This window comes from Bombus huntii, chromosome 14, assembly GCF_024542735.1.
Source record: "Bombus huntii isolate Logan2020A chromosome 14, iyBomHunt1.1, whole genome shotgun sequence".
NCBI classification, from domain to species: domain Eukaryota; kingdom Metazoa; phylum Arthropoda; class Insecta; order Hymenoptera; family Apidae; genus Bombus; species Bombus huntii.
Genome location: NC_066251.1, coordinates 1048239 through 1063346, shown reverse-complemented (window position 1 = coordinate 1063346; position 15108 = coordinate 1048239). Strand labels below are relative to the sequence as shown.

Genomic DNA, 15108 nt, shown 5'->3' with positions numbered 1-15108 from the left:
ATTTCGCTCTCGAATAGAATAATCAGATAATGTACAATTTATACGATTTATACAATTTTCTCGTGAAACTTTGTTTGTTTTATTACTCGTTGACTTTATCGATAACGGTGACTTCTAGCTCGCGTCTTGTACCTAAAACTTGTCTAATAATATTAGTTTAGCTGTACAAAACAGTTCTATAAGCAAGGCCGGTGCGTAAAGTATCTTAAAATTCGCGACAAACTGGACAGAAATAGGTGGTTAAGAATTTCCAAAGTAATTTAGAATTTTCAAACAGACGAAAGCTTGACAGCGCTGGAATTCCACGGTGGCACGTTGCACGGTAAGTGGTTCCTTTGGAAGAAATTTCTGCTTGCTCGATAAACGCCGGTGTTCGCCGTGTAAGTCGACTTTCCACATTATTCTTTCGATCGTCGAAGAGGTAACGTCACAGCTCCCTAGTTCTTTTTCTTTTTTTTTTTTCTGTCTCAAAGTATTAGACATCCTCGTTTCGCCATCCTGACGACAGATAGTTACATCGAAGTCGATCGCAGTAAAATTTCCATAGAAATTCCCTAGAACTCGTTCCTTTCTCCGATCCGCCAAACTTTTGGCGTGAAATTTGAAGTACGGCACAGCCCATGTCCGAGCTAGTGGAAAGAGAAAAATGCTCGATTAACGGAATTTCAGGATTGTGAATAATAAAGCGAACGTTGCTTCTTTCACGTTGAATTGCTTGTATCGAAATGAAAATCAAGAAAATTGTCAGTTTATTTTAATATTTAAGAACACCATATTTCTATATTGTTTTTTTCATCAGATTCTTTAGTTGTCACGATACGCTCCAAGTATCATTTAGAATCGATAGGATAAATCAAAGAGCTTTCTTTTTTTTATGATCTTTGTCACGTATTAAAATATTTCGTACGTTTATAATTCGCGAGATAACTCTGGCGAAGCTCGACAGCTTCGGCGTTCTGAAGATCTTCGCTTGCTTGTTTTGCCGTAGAATTCCCTAACTTTTTCAACACACCTAAATGACTGCGTAGAGACATGTAAACGAGTTAGCTTTTATTTCTAGTAATTCGATTTTAAAGTTACGATCCTTTTGAAAATTCCCTCTGCGCAAAACGTTTATCATCCATAGAACTGTAATGACGTTTGCATTTTCCTGTTGCAAGACTAGAAATGAAAAGCAACGCTGTCGGAAGGCTGCAGACACATGGATTATAGAGACGAGAAGACAATGGAGAGCACGCGACATGCCACAAGCAACAATGCTCACTTTGCCATTCGCAAAACTACTAGCAGTTAGTTTAGATTTATTCGGCTGGAATTATTTCAAATAAATGTTCGCAAACGGAAGATAAAAGATTCAAAAGGTAATATAATAGATATATTCAATGATTTCCTTTGCTTTCCGTCGATCGTTCCTTCTTCGAAGCAAATATGCTGGAAACTAGGAATAACTTGAATTAAAAATACATTTAAGGAAATTGCCAGATGTAATAATAGGTGGAATAATATAAATATTCTTACGTTCATTTAATATATTTTATTATTCTATCCTTTTTCTATTATTTCACTGCTTTATTATTATTTTATTAGTATTATCAATACCAGCAATATTGTTGGAAGTGGAGCTGAGCTTTTAAAATCGTTACATTTTCAATATTATTAATATTATTTTGAATTGTGTTATTCGATATTACGTATTATTAATCGTTTGTTATTTAATAATTTCATCTAATAATTAACTAGTAACTTCTTCTTTATATCAGCTTGTATTATAAGAATTGTATTACACGTTAGTTTATAATTAAAATTTGCAAGATTTCGGTAGTCTCATATTTCAAATTCTTTACTTCATTTGCCAAATCTTACATCCGCCAACCCATATCTGATATACCTTCTATCCCGAACTCCATATCACGACTCCGTTCCTTGCATCCGACTTTCTCTGTTCTGCGTCTCACGTCCCGCGTACCACATCCTCGTTTCGTGATTAAAAATAACGCAAAGAGTACTTTTCGCATAAATTGCGTACAAGAAATCGTTGCTTCTCGCAAACGAAATCCGCCAGCCCGCAAAATAAAATTCGTAGGCCAGAAATTTCACGCAAAACGAGTGACACGAGCGACGATAGAGATAGAGAGCGATAGCGTGCGACGAGGACAGGTATATGTATAAATTAGTTCCACTTTATCTACTTTTGTGATTGCATTATCTTAACGAAGCAGCCAGTCTTCTTCCTACGTTCCATTTAACTTCCGAAAGACGCGAATAAAGGTTCGCAAATTCCGCTCGGTAGATCAAAACGTTAATCGAAACGGATGATACTAATTAAACAATTCCTACTATCACCGAAGCATCAAAAATATTTATTTTCGAATAATATCGTTACGAAATGATTATAGATTTAGTTTGAAATTTGCTAAAGCATATGAAATTAATGTTTCTCTTGTGTGTTACAGAATTAATTTCCCAGCAACATCGGAAAACTGCAACAAGACACAGAATCTTCACCGCGTGCAAAAATTGTAATTGTAATTTGTACCAAGTAACGATAATTAGCCGTAATCCATTATATTCCATCTTTTATAATTACGTCTAAGATTTACACATATGTTTTTATTGTAACAAGAGCTATAATTTATCAATATCCCAAATATTTCAAGAAACGTGACTATAAATGTATAGTAGTGTGAAAGAAATGCACGTACGATAGTTATATTCGAAAACTAAGTACGACGCATCGTTGAAGTTAGAATTAAGTATATATTAAGTTATATAGATTAATTGCGCAGACAAGTTATATAGGACAATTCATGTTGTACGTAACATAGATGGATATATGCGAATCACTATACAATTGAGAGTATTTGCAAAGATTATTGTAGAATTTCAAAATTGAATCAATAAATAGATCTTATAAAGGGAATTCGAATGTAATATCGTGTCTCTGGACTCTGTCCCTCTCCAATCTTAATTTCTTGCCATTTTCGCAAGTTACAATAACTGAAATAACAAAAATTCGGAAAACTTGCCACTTCCTATGTCATCGTGTTCTTCCGATACAAAATCGCAAAATCGGACAAAATTTTCACGATTTCGGCTCCGAGAAATTCCAGGAAAACGACGTCACTTCCAGGAATCGCCTCGATAGTTCCTAGAAAGTGACCTCATTTCCAGGAATCGTCAGAATTGAGCCACCTTCTGCTCCATCTTGTTCTCCTGATACAAAATTTGGTCGAAATCTCGAAAATTCGAACGTCATCGCTTATCCTCGACTCTGTCCATCTCCTATCTTACTTCCTTCTCATTCTCGCAAGCTAATATAAACGAGATTTAAAAGATTCGGAAGAATTTCAGCAGCTTTCGTTCCTTTGTGTTTTGTATGTTAATTTATGTTTAAAATGTATATAACCTAACGTACCGTTGTGGGCAAGTTGTGGCAGAAATATATCTTTCCCGTTTAAAAATATATTTTGCTGCGTTTGTTTGGTACATTCGATGTTCTAGGATATGGGATATTGGAAATAGGTTTGAGGGAATTGGTAGTTTGAGTTGGAAAAAGCAAATAGGGTGTAGGATACGGGATATAGAGAAGAATACACGGAGTGTGGGATGGAATATGGTTTGGTAAATATTGGACAGAGGATGTGGGATATGGTTTGGTAGGCATTGGACATAGTATGTGGGAAAGGACATATGGAAATGCGCTGCAGGATGAGCGACATGGAAATATGAAATATGTGACGTAGAATGGATGTAGATTGTGTTGTGTGAATTAGGATTTAAGATATGGGTTAGAAATACCAGTTACGGGATACGAGACGAGGTGCATGAAAAAATAGAACGTGTGAGATGGAAGTGTGAACTGTGGAACGGGCTCGAATATTATTCGGATATAGACCATGTGAATCGTGATTTAATATGAAACTTAAAAGAACACGCAACACTCCTATCTGTTTCGAATAGTTTACAGTAATTATAATTCTTAGTACAAGACAGGACGACATTTGATTAGAAATATATAAAGTGAAACATAACGATTGACAACTTTTAAACGATATTATGAAACACGGTGCATAATACGATATAATGCTTTTCGATAACCACTCGATTGCTACTACAAAATTGTCCAACAACCCAAAACAACCTTGAGTCAAACGCTCGCATTCATCTTGCACATTCTGGATACACCAAAGCCAAAGTAGTTGGCAGCTGCTGTGTAAGAAGGTTGCCTCGTTACTCCACATATTCTCCGCGTGCTTGCTCGTTCCAACTTGCCTCTACCAGTGGAAGAGCAGCGAAGGGTGAGAATGGAAAGGGTGAAAAGGAGGGAGAGCAAGTTGTCGGTCTAACGACGTGGGCGTGTGCAGCGTGCACGAACAAAATAGCGTGGAACCATGGCCGATCGTGGTCGCATAATCAGCTCTATTGAGCAATCTAGCCACTATGGATCGCGGGCTGGTAGCACGGGCGCAGAGTAGCCGTGTGTAGCGAAGCCAGAAGCAGGGCCAGAGGCAGAGGCAGAGACCGATGGTGGTCGGCGGTCGGTGGTCTGGTCTCGCGGGTCGACAGCTCGGTAGGCCCTCCCTTTTCGTCGCTATTCACACGTTCGTGTCTCCGCCAGCAGTCGCTTCCTGTGTCGAGACGCGTATCCCCTGCGACACGGCCGCGCAAATAAACGGAGAACGCGAGCTTAATTGCACCCTTTCTCTCGCGGAATCTCCATAGCCTCTCGTTTCCCTACGCCCGTAACGTGGACTTGGCAAACTACTCTACACAGTTTTCGACTCTGGCAAGAGGCAGAGTTTTTTCAAACGCCCACGCGATACAAATCCGACTGGTAAACATCGGTTACAAGGTTGGGGAGTTCGCGTGGGTACGAGAGAACCGTCGATAGAACGGATTCTCGTGGAGACTCGGATGCTGCATATCGCTGTCAAATAAACTAATACGAGCATCGTGTACACTTCCGGTCATAAATATTGGGATCATTTACCGTCTTCTAATGCAGAACGTAATAATCCGTTTGGATTGGCGAAGAAATAATCGGTCGATAGAAATCGTAAGTTCACCCAAGATAACGAATTTATACGATACTATCTTCTGATCGACATCTCATCGAGCGAACTTTGGCTGAATTAGTTCAGAAATTTAGCGACATTTGTAAAAGTCTGAATTTGACTTGGAATTCATATAGAGAATGCACAGCGATGGAAAAGTTAACTGATGCGATTGAAAATCTAATAATGAGAACAGCGGTTGGGAAAAATTATAGACGAGAAGAGAATTTCATTTTATTTATGAGATTCTTCTTGCAACATAGGATACATAGAGGCATGTAAAATACGATTTTTATTTCAAACGGGATTTTAATATCGTCTATAAGTGTCCAAATATTTATGATCGTAGATATGAAACTGAAAATAATATTACGTACCTAACAAGCGCTGTTGCTTTCGAGCCTAAAACACGTTATCTTTGCTCGAATCGAATTAATGGAAACGACAATTCAATTGAAGCGAAGAAAAATAACGTATTTACGTTACTAAAGCATCGAAAATTTCTGACAGTCGAGCGGCTTGATTTATAAGGATGAAAGTAGACATTCGAAAGAATATTAGATGTAAAGTTCCGTTCAAAGTTTCATATATGTAAAGTTTCGCGATATAGAGAGAGAGAGAGATATTGTACGAAAGTTATTTGATAGCACGCGGCATTGTAGGAAATGAAAGTCAGATCCGCAGCGAACGTGTTAAACAACGATTTACCCAAGATAACTACAATCGTGTCTATAAGAAGGCATTTCTCGCGAATTCGCGTCCACTGCGATCGACTAGCCTAAGACGCGACGCAATATCCTTAGGAGTACGCGGTCTACTACGTACAACGACGTACAACGACGTACAAGAACGTGCGATGCACGATAGATATACGACGTAGGATGCGAGGACCGTTCCGAGGATTACACGGTGAAGCGGTCGCTTTTCCAAGAAGGCGTGCATTACGTTACGACAGCCTCTCGATTTCTCGCCGGTTACCCACCACTTTGCTGCGCCAGTGAATTTTCATTCGCGCCCTGACTACGCGAATATATCTTCGTGCCCGGCTACGAATACGAAACCGCTATCTCCTCGTTCACGAGCTACCGGACGAATCGACAAACGTCTAACTTCTCAAACAGACCGAGATAACATCTCAGCTGGAAAACGCACTTTCGAAACAAACCACGGAGGCTTCCCTCTCTGCCTGCCTCTTTCTCTCTGCCTGTCTGTAGAAACGTGGAAGATGCTTCGACGCGATTCGTTCGAAAGGCAGATGCCAAGATCTTTCGAAGGAAACGCGATCTCTCGAAAGAACGTGGCAAAAAGCGAAGATCGGATCGAATAATTTTTCCTCTTTTCATTTTCACCGTTCTTTCTCGATAGGAGTTTCTTCTTTCGGCTGTCGAGACTCCGCTCGAGCGACGAGGATGCGTGAATCGCGACGATTCGCCCGTGAAACTTGGCGAGAGCGAAGCCGAGAGGCTCGTTACAGCCTCCCGGCTGGCAAACTTTACAGCAACTAAGCGCCTCCGACATTTAATTTCATAATCAGCGGCAATTTCGTAAGCGGTAATAACACCCCTTGAAACGGGAATTTCCAAAACGCGCAACTCCCTCCGAGTTATCGGAATAAACAAAAACGACCAGAGGCGCGATACATGCTCTTCCGTTCGTTGTACGTCGAGTGCGAGTCTTTACGTTTAAATTTATTAATAAATATCTAACGCTACTGCTAACAGAAGTAATATTATTATAATTAGAAGAAAATACGAAAGATATTGAGATTAGAATGGCTGAACGACTGTAGTATCTTACCGTTCTCTTCGCTTCATCTTCGTGTTCGATTAGCCTGTTTCTTATACCAGCGACACGGATATCTGCGGATAAGTTTGTCGAAATTTTAGAAAAATTGAAAAGCTTGAAATACACGGGAAGCAGCAAAATTTAAAAATATCGAACTCTAAACGCAAACATTTAAAAACTATTTATATTTTAACGATACACTTAGAATATAATATCTATTCATATCGGATTATAAAGCCGATGAATCGAATCTTTGAGTTTCACCGTTTGTTACTCGCACTCGCGAAAATATAAATTCACCTAAATATTCGCAATCTATTCATATTCTTCTGTTCGAACAGCTGCTGATCTGGCATAAATCGTTGTAATTGATGCAGGTTATCGAGGAAACGATTAATCGGTCAAAATTATGTATTCATGCAAGATAACGATTCAAAATACGCGGACAGAAATTTATGAAAGTTGGTCGCGATAATTAGAGGAAAATAATGAATTAACAGTCGCGGTATATTGGTGGCCACAATTCTCTCGTTTAAATCTTATCGAGGAAATTTTGGACAATTTAGGTAGAAAATTTGGAGGAGTTGGAAATCTAAATGTGGATCGTGGGATCGCTTATGGAATTCGTGCAAATAGACAATTAGAAATAGAATGCAAAATCTAATCAATTTAGTCAGAAAGATCATCAGCGACGAATAGAGAAGAATATAAATTAAATAAAAATTTAATCGACGATATTTTCATTATAGTGTAAAACATTTCGATTTCTCGTGTTCCAAGAATTAATTTCCAAACGAAATAATCATTTCAGAGGTCCGAACGAGTTCTTAATGATCTTTCGTATTTACTTTACTTTTTCTCTAAGCGTGTTGTAATACTTACGAACGGAAGAACATACATAAAAAAGCGAGCGAAAAAATTAACCCTCGACTAACATCGTTGATAGGTGACCATAAAAATCTGAATAATGGTACTTAATTTGAGAGTGTAGAATTTTATTCAGTCTTCTGTACTTCGCGTAGCAGACTATTATTAATGGTCTTTATCGCGTGAAAGTAGAGCACGAAATAAAATTAAATGCCTTAACCTTTGGATAATGAAACTAGGCTATTGGAAGATTTAAGAAACCATTTAACCAGTATATCAAAACTTCAAATATGTAAATAATCTGAAATAACAATCGACAAATAGTAGGAAACAAGACTGCCGATTTATTCGCAAAAGCAAGTTGCAGTGAAATATTCAAATGCGGGGAATACTTACCCCGGCTGAAACATCTAAAGGTTGAAATTATGTATCCTAACTTAACGATATCAGTCGAGGGTTGGCCCTTTACACTCGGAATATCGTCTCTGTTAGCACGATATTTTTGATCTCGTGCGAAATTATCATACACTAATTTGCTAATCGAAAACATTTTCTTCCTTCTCAGAAATATTATTCTAATTTTAGAAAGAAAACCATTGTATTCTAAAAAAATAATTTGTCAATATTTTAATTAAAGCCCACGCGGTATGATTACAAAAACATAAATTTCATTTCATTTCGCAATCACTGTTTCGAGTAATCGCTCGATTGTTTTCAAAGATATCGTACTTTAAAATAAGGATATCATCACAGCGTAAACGTACGTTAATCTCCTCGATAATACATAAATCCCTGCTCGCTATGCATTTATGGGAAATCTGATGTGCAAAACGCTAATTATAACAATCGTGAAATCCCTTTCTTTCGACCATCGACTCGATAAAAAGAAGGATTAAGATGTTTTTCGAGGGCAAAAGGTTAACAAGGACGAAATTCGCAGCAAATTGCTTAATCGTCGGGGTGTTCCGTACAAAATCAATAAACATCAGCCAGTTCCGGCATTCTCGACGAGACTTTTCCGCGTTCGCCGCAACGTCATGCTCGGCTAAGGGACTCGTGTTACAGGTTTCACGAAACAGTCTCGCGAGGAGAGCCGCCGCGATACCTAGAGAAAGAGGGTAACTAGAATCGGTGGTGAGCGAGCAAGTGGAAAAAGGTGGAGGTCGGTGAAACGGGTGGCGCGCGCGGTGCACGCTCCAAAGATTTCGATCGCGAAGGAATGAAGTATTCGCGAGGCGTATTCCATCCATGAGGCAAAGCGAGCGCAAATATTGATTTTCAATTACGGGATTCGTGACTTCGCGCAATGTCCCTGCAGAAGGAGCGTGCAGCCGGCAGCCTTGGCATAAAAGAAACCACAATCTCAAGGTCCATCTCGTTGCAGCGTGCTTCTCGATCGATTTACAGCGCGATTTAACGTCTCGGCCGCGCGCTTCGATGCTTTCCAGCTTTTCCTTCGATCCGACGGATAGGTCAGAATCTTCTCGTTTCTCTGTACGAGAAAATTGGTCGGGATGGAATGGCCAGCGTGACTGCAGCGATACGTTCGATCGTTCCTTAGACAAACAGGTCGGAAAGAATGAGCAAGAATTTAAGAATGAGAAAGAATCTCGAGGTAAGAGGAATTCGATTGAAAAAACCTGTGGGAAAAGGCATTGAGAATCGGAGAGAAATGAAGTCGAGTAAAACGAACGGTCGATCGGCCGCGCGGTTTCCTTTGAGTCGCAAAGTCCCATCTCTGTGCTGCGGCCGCTGGATGCGTTTCTCTGTCCCGGTCCGACAAATTGTTCGGTAAAACTGGATCTTTCGTCCGAAAAATACGATCGGTCGGCGGTCTTTCGGTGGTCGTGGCTTTAAGAGCCACCGAGTGCTCGATTCCGCGCTTTGAGGTCGGAACGAATGAAACGCGAAATCGAAGATAGACGAGGAACCGAGCTACGAACGAAACACAACGTACACGACCACTCGTCGGTATTAGGGCACCTGATAGTCTACGATTTATGTGGAACGTGGTAGTTCGTTCGGATTATTAAATGGCGAATTTTCGTAATATCGCGTTTGTACCGCGTGGCACGATCTAACATCCAAGTATCCAAAGTAAATACAGTTAAAAAAATACGGTTCTCAGAAGTAGTCGCGCATAATGGTATCTATTGTAACAATTAATTTACTTAATTCGATGAATTAGATTTAGCACCTGGCATTTCGGTTTTCCAGGATATTTCAGTGAAAAAATGCACGACAACGAATAAAGAAAAATTGGTGACGACGTTGAATCGCTTTTATCGAACTCCGACAACCACTATACAAACTTGATACTCTGGAAATGAGACACGGAACCTGATAAGAAAACGTACTTTGTTCCTTGTGACCACCGTACACGGTGAAAGATTGTAAAGACTACTTATTTGCAACAATTTGAGAAGAAAGTAACGAATTGAAAGTTACAAGATTATTGGTAATTGATAGATAATTCGTAAAGTTAGGCTTGTTTTTCTCAAAGTGTCCTGCTGCTCGTCGATAAGGATGTGACTATTTAAAAAAAAATCTCATCGAGATCAAAGATATCGGAGGACGCGTATTTCAGAAATCAAAGTCGTTTTTCACGAGGAATTATCGCGAAAGATGGCAAAACGTAGTTGAAAATAAGAAGAAATAATCCGACGATGATACATTACGAGTAGGAAGAAATAAATTACATTCGTCATAAAAAGAAGCCGCTGAAACTTCTGCATAGATCCAATATACAGTATAAAAGTTTACTCGTTGATGATCGATCGATTGCTTTACGCGAATCAAAATTACGTCGAAAGTTTGTTGAATCAGCCTGTAACAACGAAATCATGCTCGCGAATATAACGAAATTTTCGAAAATAAGAAACCCGGAAACAGAATTTTTGCGCAGACCTGGCATACGGTGGAAAGGTTTATTCTTCGATGATCGATCGATAGTTCCACGCGTGATCCTGCGATCGAAATTCCACGAAAAGTCGGTGTAACGTCCGAGTAGCGAGGAAACGAAGCGAAGAAAGGGGAGCCTTGGTCCGGAGAAGAGAGGAACGGCAATACCGGTCTTAGCGTAACCGTGGAATACTCGCGACGAACAGCAAAAGAGGAAAGAAGGAAAGAAACAGAGAAGCTAAGAAAGCGAGCACGAAAGGCAAGGGGAACGAGTTGAAAAACATTAATTAATTCGTGCCACCTTAATTGCTAGCTGTGAAAGTTTTAAAGGGGCCGCAATTAACGCTCGATTCCGGTAAAATTCTCGTTCCAACGAACGGGACGCGCGCCAGAATCAAAAGCATCTTAGATAAAATAAACTCGGCTGGCTCTCGTCGCGTTTCTTTTCCGCGGCCTTCGTCGCGCGATTCCGCGTCGCATCGCGCCAATTTCCTTCCCGTTCTCTGGGAATTTTCGTTCGGTAACGTCCTTTCGATCGATTCCCGTTCGAATCGTCCTGCCACGGAGAGAAAGAGAATCCTCAATTTTTGCCAAAACGAGGAAAAAGTTGACCAGAGCTGCCACGGTTCCCCACGGTCCACGGAGCTATCGCTTCTATCCTCTTAACGTCTATCCAATCTCTTCCCTTAAAATTTCAACGGTAAACCGTGTTTGATAAGAACTCGCTCGCGCTTTTCCTCTTTTTTTTTCCTCCTTTCGAATTCCTCGGAAGATCTAACGAATCTCGAGACGCGGCTAATTCCACCAACTACGTCCTCCGCCGCTTATCGAATCAACTGATTAAAAGACCCACGGCAAGGGTAGATTCGACGATTCGTGTTCCAGCACGTCAATACATTCGTTCATCCAGATGAATTTCTACGATCCGTATGAACGTCGTACATATTTATTGACACACCGATAACTTGTTGTGGTTGTAATTAGACTGCGGATGTTTATGCAATTTTTATGAACATAGTGACGAACGCACAAGTAAAATCCCAGTAGGGATTTGTCTGATTCGATCGAAGCAAACGTTGCGACCAGTGCTCTACTTTAAACAGTTTGGATATTTTTGCGTATTATGCATCTGATCATAATATAACGTATCAGTTTAACTGTTAAACTGTTAATGTATAAAATGTCGAAAACAGTTGATTTCTGTTGTCTACAGCGCTGTGAATCTTATGAATCTTAGATCATCTGTCAAACGTTATATATGAAATAACGATCTCTTAAATTTGTTATTAAATTCTAGCAAATATTCGATTCAGGAATTATTGATAACTTGGTAAGGAAGTATCGACGCATTTGGGATCAATCAATACGTGCTTGTATTTTGTGCTACCTTTATTTGCTCTCTCGACAGCTAGAATCGTTGCAGGAATTTTATTGGTTCATTTTTTATTATCTTTATTAATGTCATTAGGCCATCCTGTTTTTAGTATTCCAAACAATTTACTTTTGATGTAAAACTTATCGTTAAATATCTCGAACGATCGAACAGAAGCAAAGATATAATTGTCAGTTTCTATTATTCAGTTTCTATCAAATCACGATATCAACGGATATCGAAAGTTATGGAAAATTCTTTAGAACGAAGACAGTGGGACGAGCAGGTGGGCGGAGCGTGCCGCATCGTGATACGTACGGGACAAATGACGCAAGTACCGACCTCGAATTAGCAGAAAACAGACGCGCAAATCTAAGCACCTTGAATCATGCGGTGAATTACGACACGAAGGTTCGTGCAGGGTGCAAAAGGTGGAAGATCGTTTCGGCGTTTGTAAACGGGCCGAAAATATCGATTATCCGATAACTCGCTCGGCCGACTAGCGTCGATAAAATATCGGTGCAGACTTAATTACGGGTTGCTTTTTTCGAGCGGTTAATCGGCTCGTATCGAAGCGAGTCGACGCGAACGTCGCGCGTCGTCGCCACCCTTCTCCATTGGCTTTACCAGCGATCGAATTAAGAACAATGGCAGAAAATCGATATCCGTCCCCTCCAAACTTTGCCTATGTGCACACTGGGACCGCTCCTGCGTCGTGAGCAATGCGCGAATCGATCGAGTGTTTAGCATTTTCCTCAAAACTTGAAAGCACGAGCGAAAAGTTCAAAGTTCCATGAGAGCTGTTTTGCACCGGTGACACGTGTATCGCGATATACGTTTGCCACGATGATTGCCGTACTCTTTTTATCGCATATTTTCGTAGCCAGCGTTTGCACGATAAAAGAAACCTGAATACGCAATGAAACTGTACATATGTGAAATTACTCTTGAAATTGTATTTAAAATCGTTGTGGCACGTGAGTGAATCGGATGACGATTGCATTCCGACCGACGCGCTTCCTCGAACCAGCGAATAGTACAGAGTTTGATAAAAGCGTAGATCACCGACGGCCAGGTGTACCGCACTTACGGAAAAGTATCGTACGTGCGTGTACGTATCATCGAAAGACAAAAGACCCAACAATAAGATACTCGAACTTACTAACTTACTAATTCTGTGTGGGTCATTTGATTTTCACTTAGCGATACCTTCTTGTCTATGGAACACGCGTTTTTCAACGGAAGCTATTCCGGGGAAATGGATGAGGTTTTACCCATTTGATCTATACATAAAGGAGCTACTAAACAAAGAAAAATGAGTAAGAAATATCGAGTTTATCCGATCAATGAGAAAAGATAAAAGGGATCTTTCCATTCACGGTGTTCTACATCCATGGCGATACTTCAGCTACGGTATGAATGCCTAGCAATTCCTGCTATCTTTCTTCAATCGGATGGAAAAAGGATGGTCGACGACCGATCGACAAAGCACTATACCGAAAATCGTATCTCGCAAGAATCGCTGTCTCGACGCTTTCACAGGCGATAATTATAACGCGATATTCCACGCAACGTATCGCCGTGTGTATATCGCGAATCGCGACGTGAAAAAGCTGTAAGAAAAAAGGGAGCAGCGAAAATTCGAAAAGAGACAGAGGAAGCAATTAACGGAGGCTCGCGGAGTGGAGTATTCGGCGTTTAGTTGGTTTCTTCGAGTGCCATTATCGGAGGAAGCGTATACACTGTACAAGTTAAGGAACAAACGGAGTTTAAAACCGAATGAAAGCGCTCAAAGCGGCCGTCGAAGATCGTTAGGCGATTTGTAAGAAAAGAGGGAAGAGCGAAAAGGAGGCAAACGCAATAACGGAAAAGGACGAGCGTGGAAAGGCGAGTCCCGTTTCTAGCCGCGCGAAAATGCTTAGCCTTGCGGGAAAATCGTTCGATCGGATACGGGACTTAACGAGATATCGTTAACGTCGGTGTTCGAGAAGGAAAGTACGTGCGCGCGTTTCCGCAGGCTGGCAACGGTTCGCAGACGAGGCCGTAAACGACGAGTCAGTTTACGGGGTCGATTCGGTCGGTCGCGCGACGGCTCGAGTGCGCGAGCTCGAAGGCTACAATGGATGGCCCTTTTGCGCCCTCGCGTTTCGCCTTCGCCTTCTTCCACTTCTCCTTCTACGTTACCCGTATGTTTACGGCCCTTTCCGACCAAAGATCCAAGCCAATGGGTTATGCATTTTTGAAGCCGTGCGCTGGCACGAATGCTCCTCCGCGATTAAAATTACTTTGTCTTTACGCGGAATCGGATTAAACTGATAGAGAGGTGAGAGAGAGAGAGAGAGAGAGAGAGGGAGAAGGAGGAAAAATTTTTGATTTTAAATCACGTTTGCTTCTTCGCAGGAGAAACTTGTAAAAAATTGTACACCATCGTTGCTTTCATAACTGATTACAAAAATTCAACGACCATTTGACAGATACCTTTATCGAAGTATCTGTCAATAGAGATTTGTCGCAAAACGGAACGCTGCAGGGAATTATTGAACTTATTTTATCGTACGGCGTTTTATTTATTTGCAATTGTTTCGGTGATCGACGTGCGAGATAGGTGAAGAAACGTAATAACGATATCTACTCTGATCATTGACGGTCATTTTCATTTACATATTTAGCTGCAAATAAGACATAAACGTACAGAGTAAAATCGAAATATAAAAGGATAAATAATACGTCAAACCGAATTATCGTTCGCCGAATCGCGTCAATTCTATTTTTAATATCTTGTATCGATCATGAGATTACCAAACGAATACAGCGCTTTGATTACGTAGCCTGTTATACAGATTAACAAATTACAAATGCAAAACCTTGAAATACCCGTACATTTTCCTTCCACAGAGTTTCCTCTGTTAATCCTTCAAAGAAAAACACGTGCGAAAGTTCATTTTCAAAATGGTGAAACAAACGAGCGTGCGTGGTCGATCAACGTTCTCCATGGTGGGGAGCACCGATTTTCTTTTCGCGAGAAACATTCGTCCCGCGTCGAGCTCGGTATCCAACCGTGACAGAATTTCATTAACGCGATTAAGGAGAAGGTTGACAGAGCGACGAAGGCAGAAGCAAAGACCTATA

The 15108-nt window shown here is 40.6% G+C and overlaps 1 protein-coding gene across 1 annotated transcript in view; it reads right to left on the bottom strand.

Annotated features, from left to right (window-relative positions):
- Positions 1-441: 441 nt before the first annotated feature.
- The window catches only part of LOC126873569 (ciliogenesis and planar polarity effector 2), a 59945-nt gene continuing 45278 nt past the window's right edge, over positions 442-15108 (bottom strand). The window contains exon 5 of the mRNA XM_050634607.1: positions 442-629. The gene's annotated coding sequence lies outside the window, so the exon portion shown is untranslated. The remainder of the gene's footprint in view (positions 630-15108) is intronic.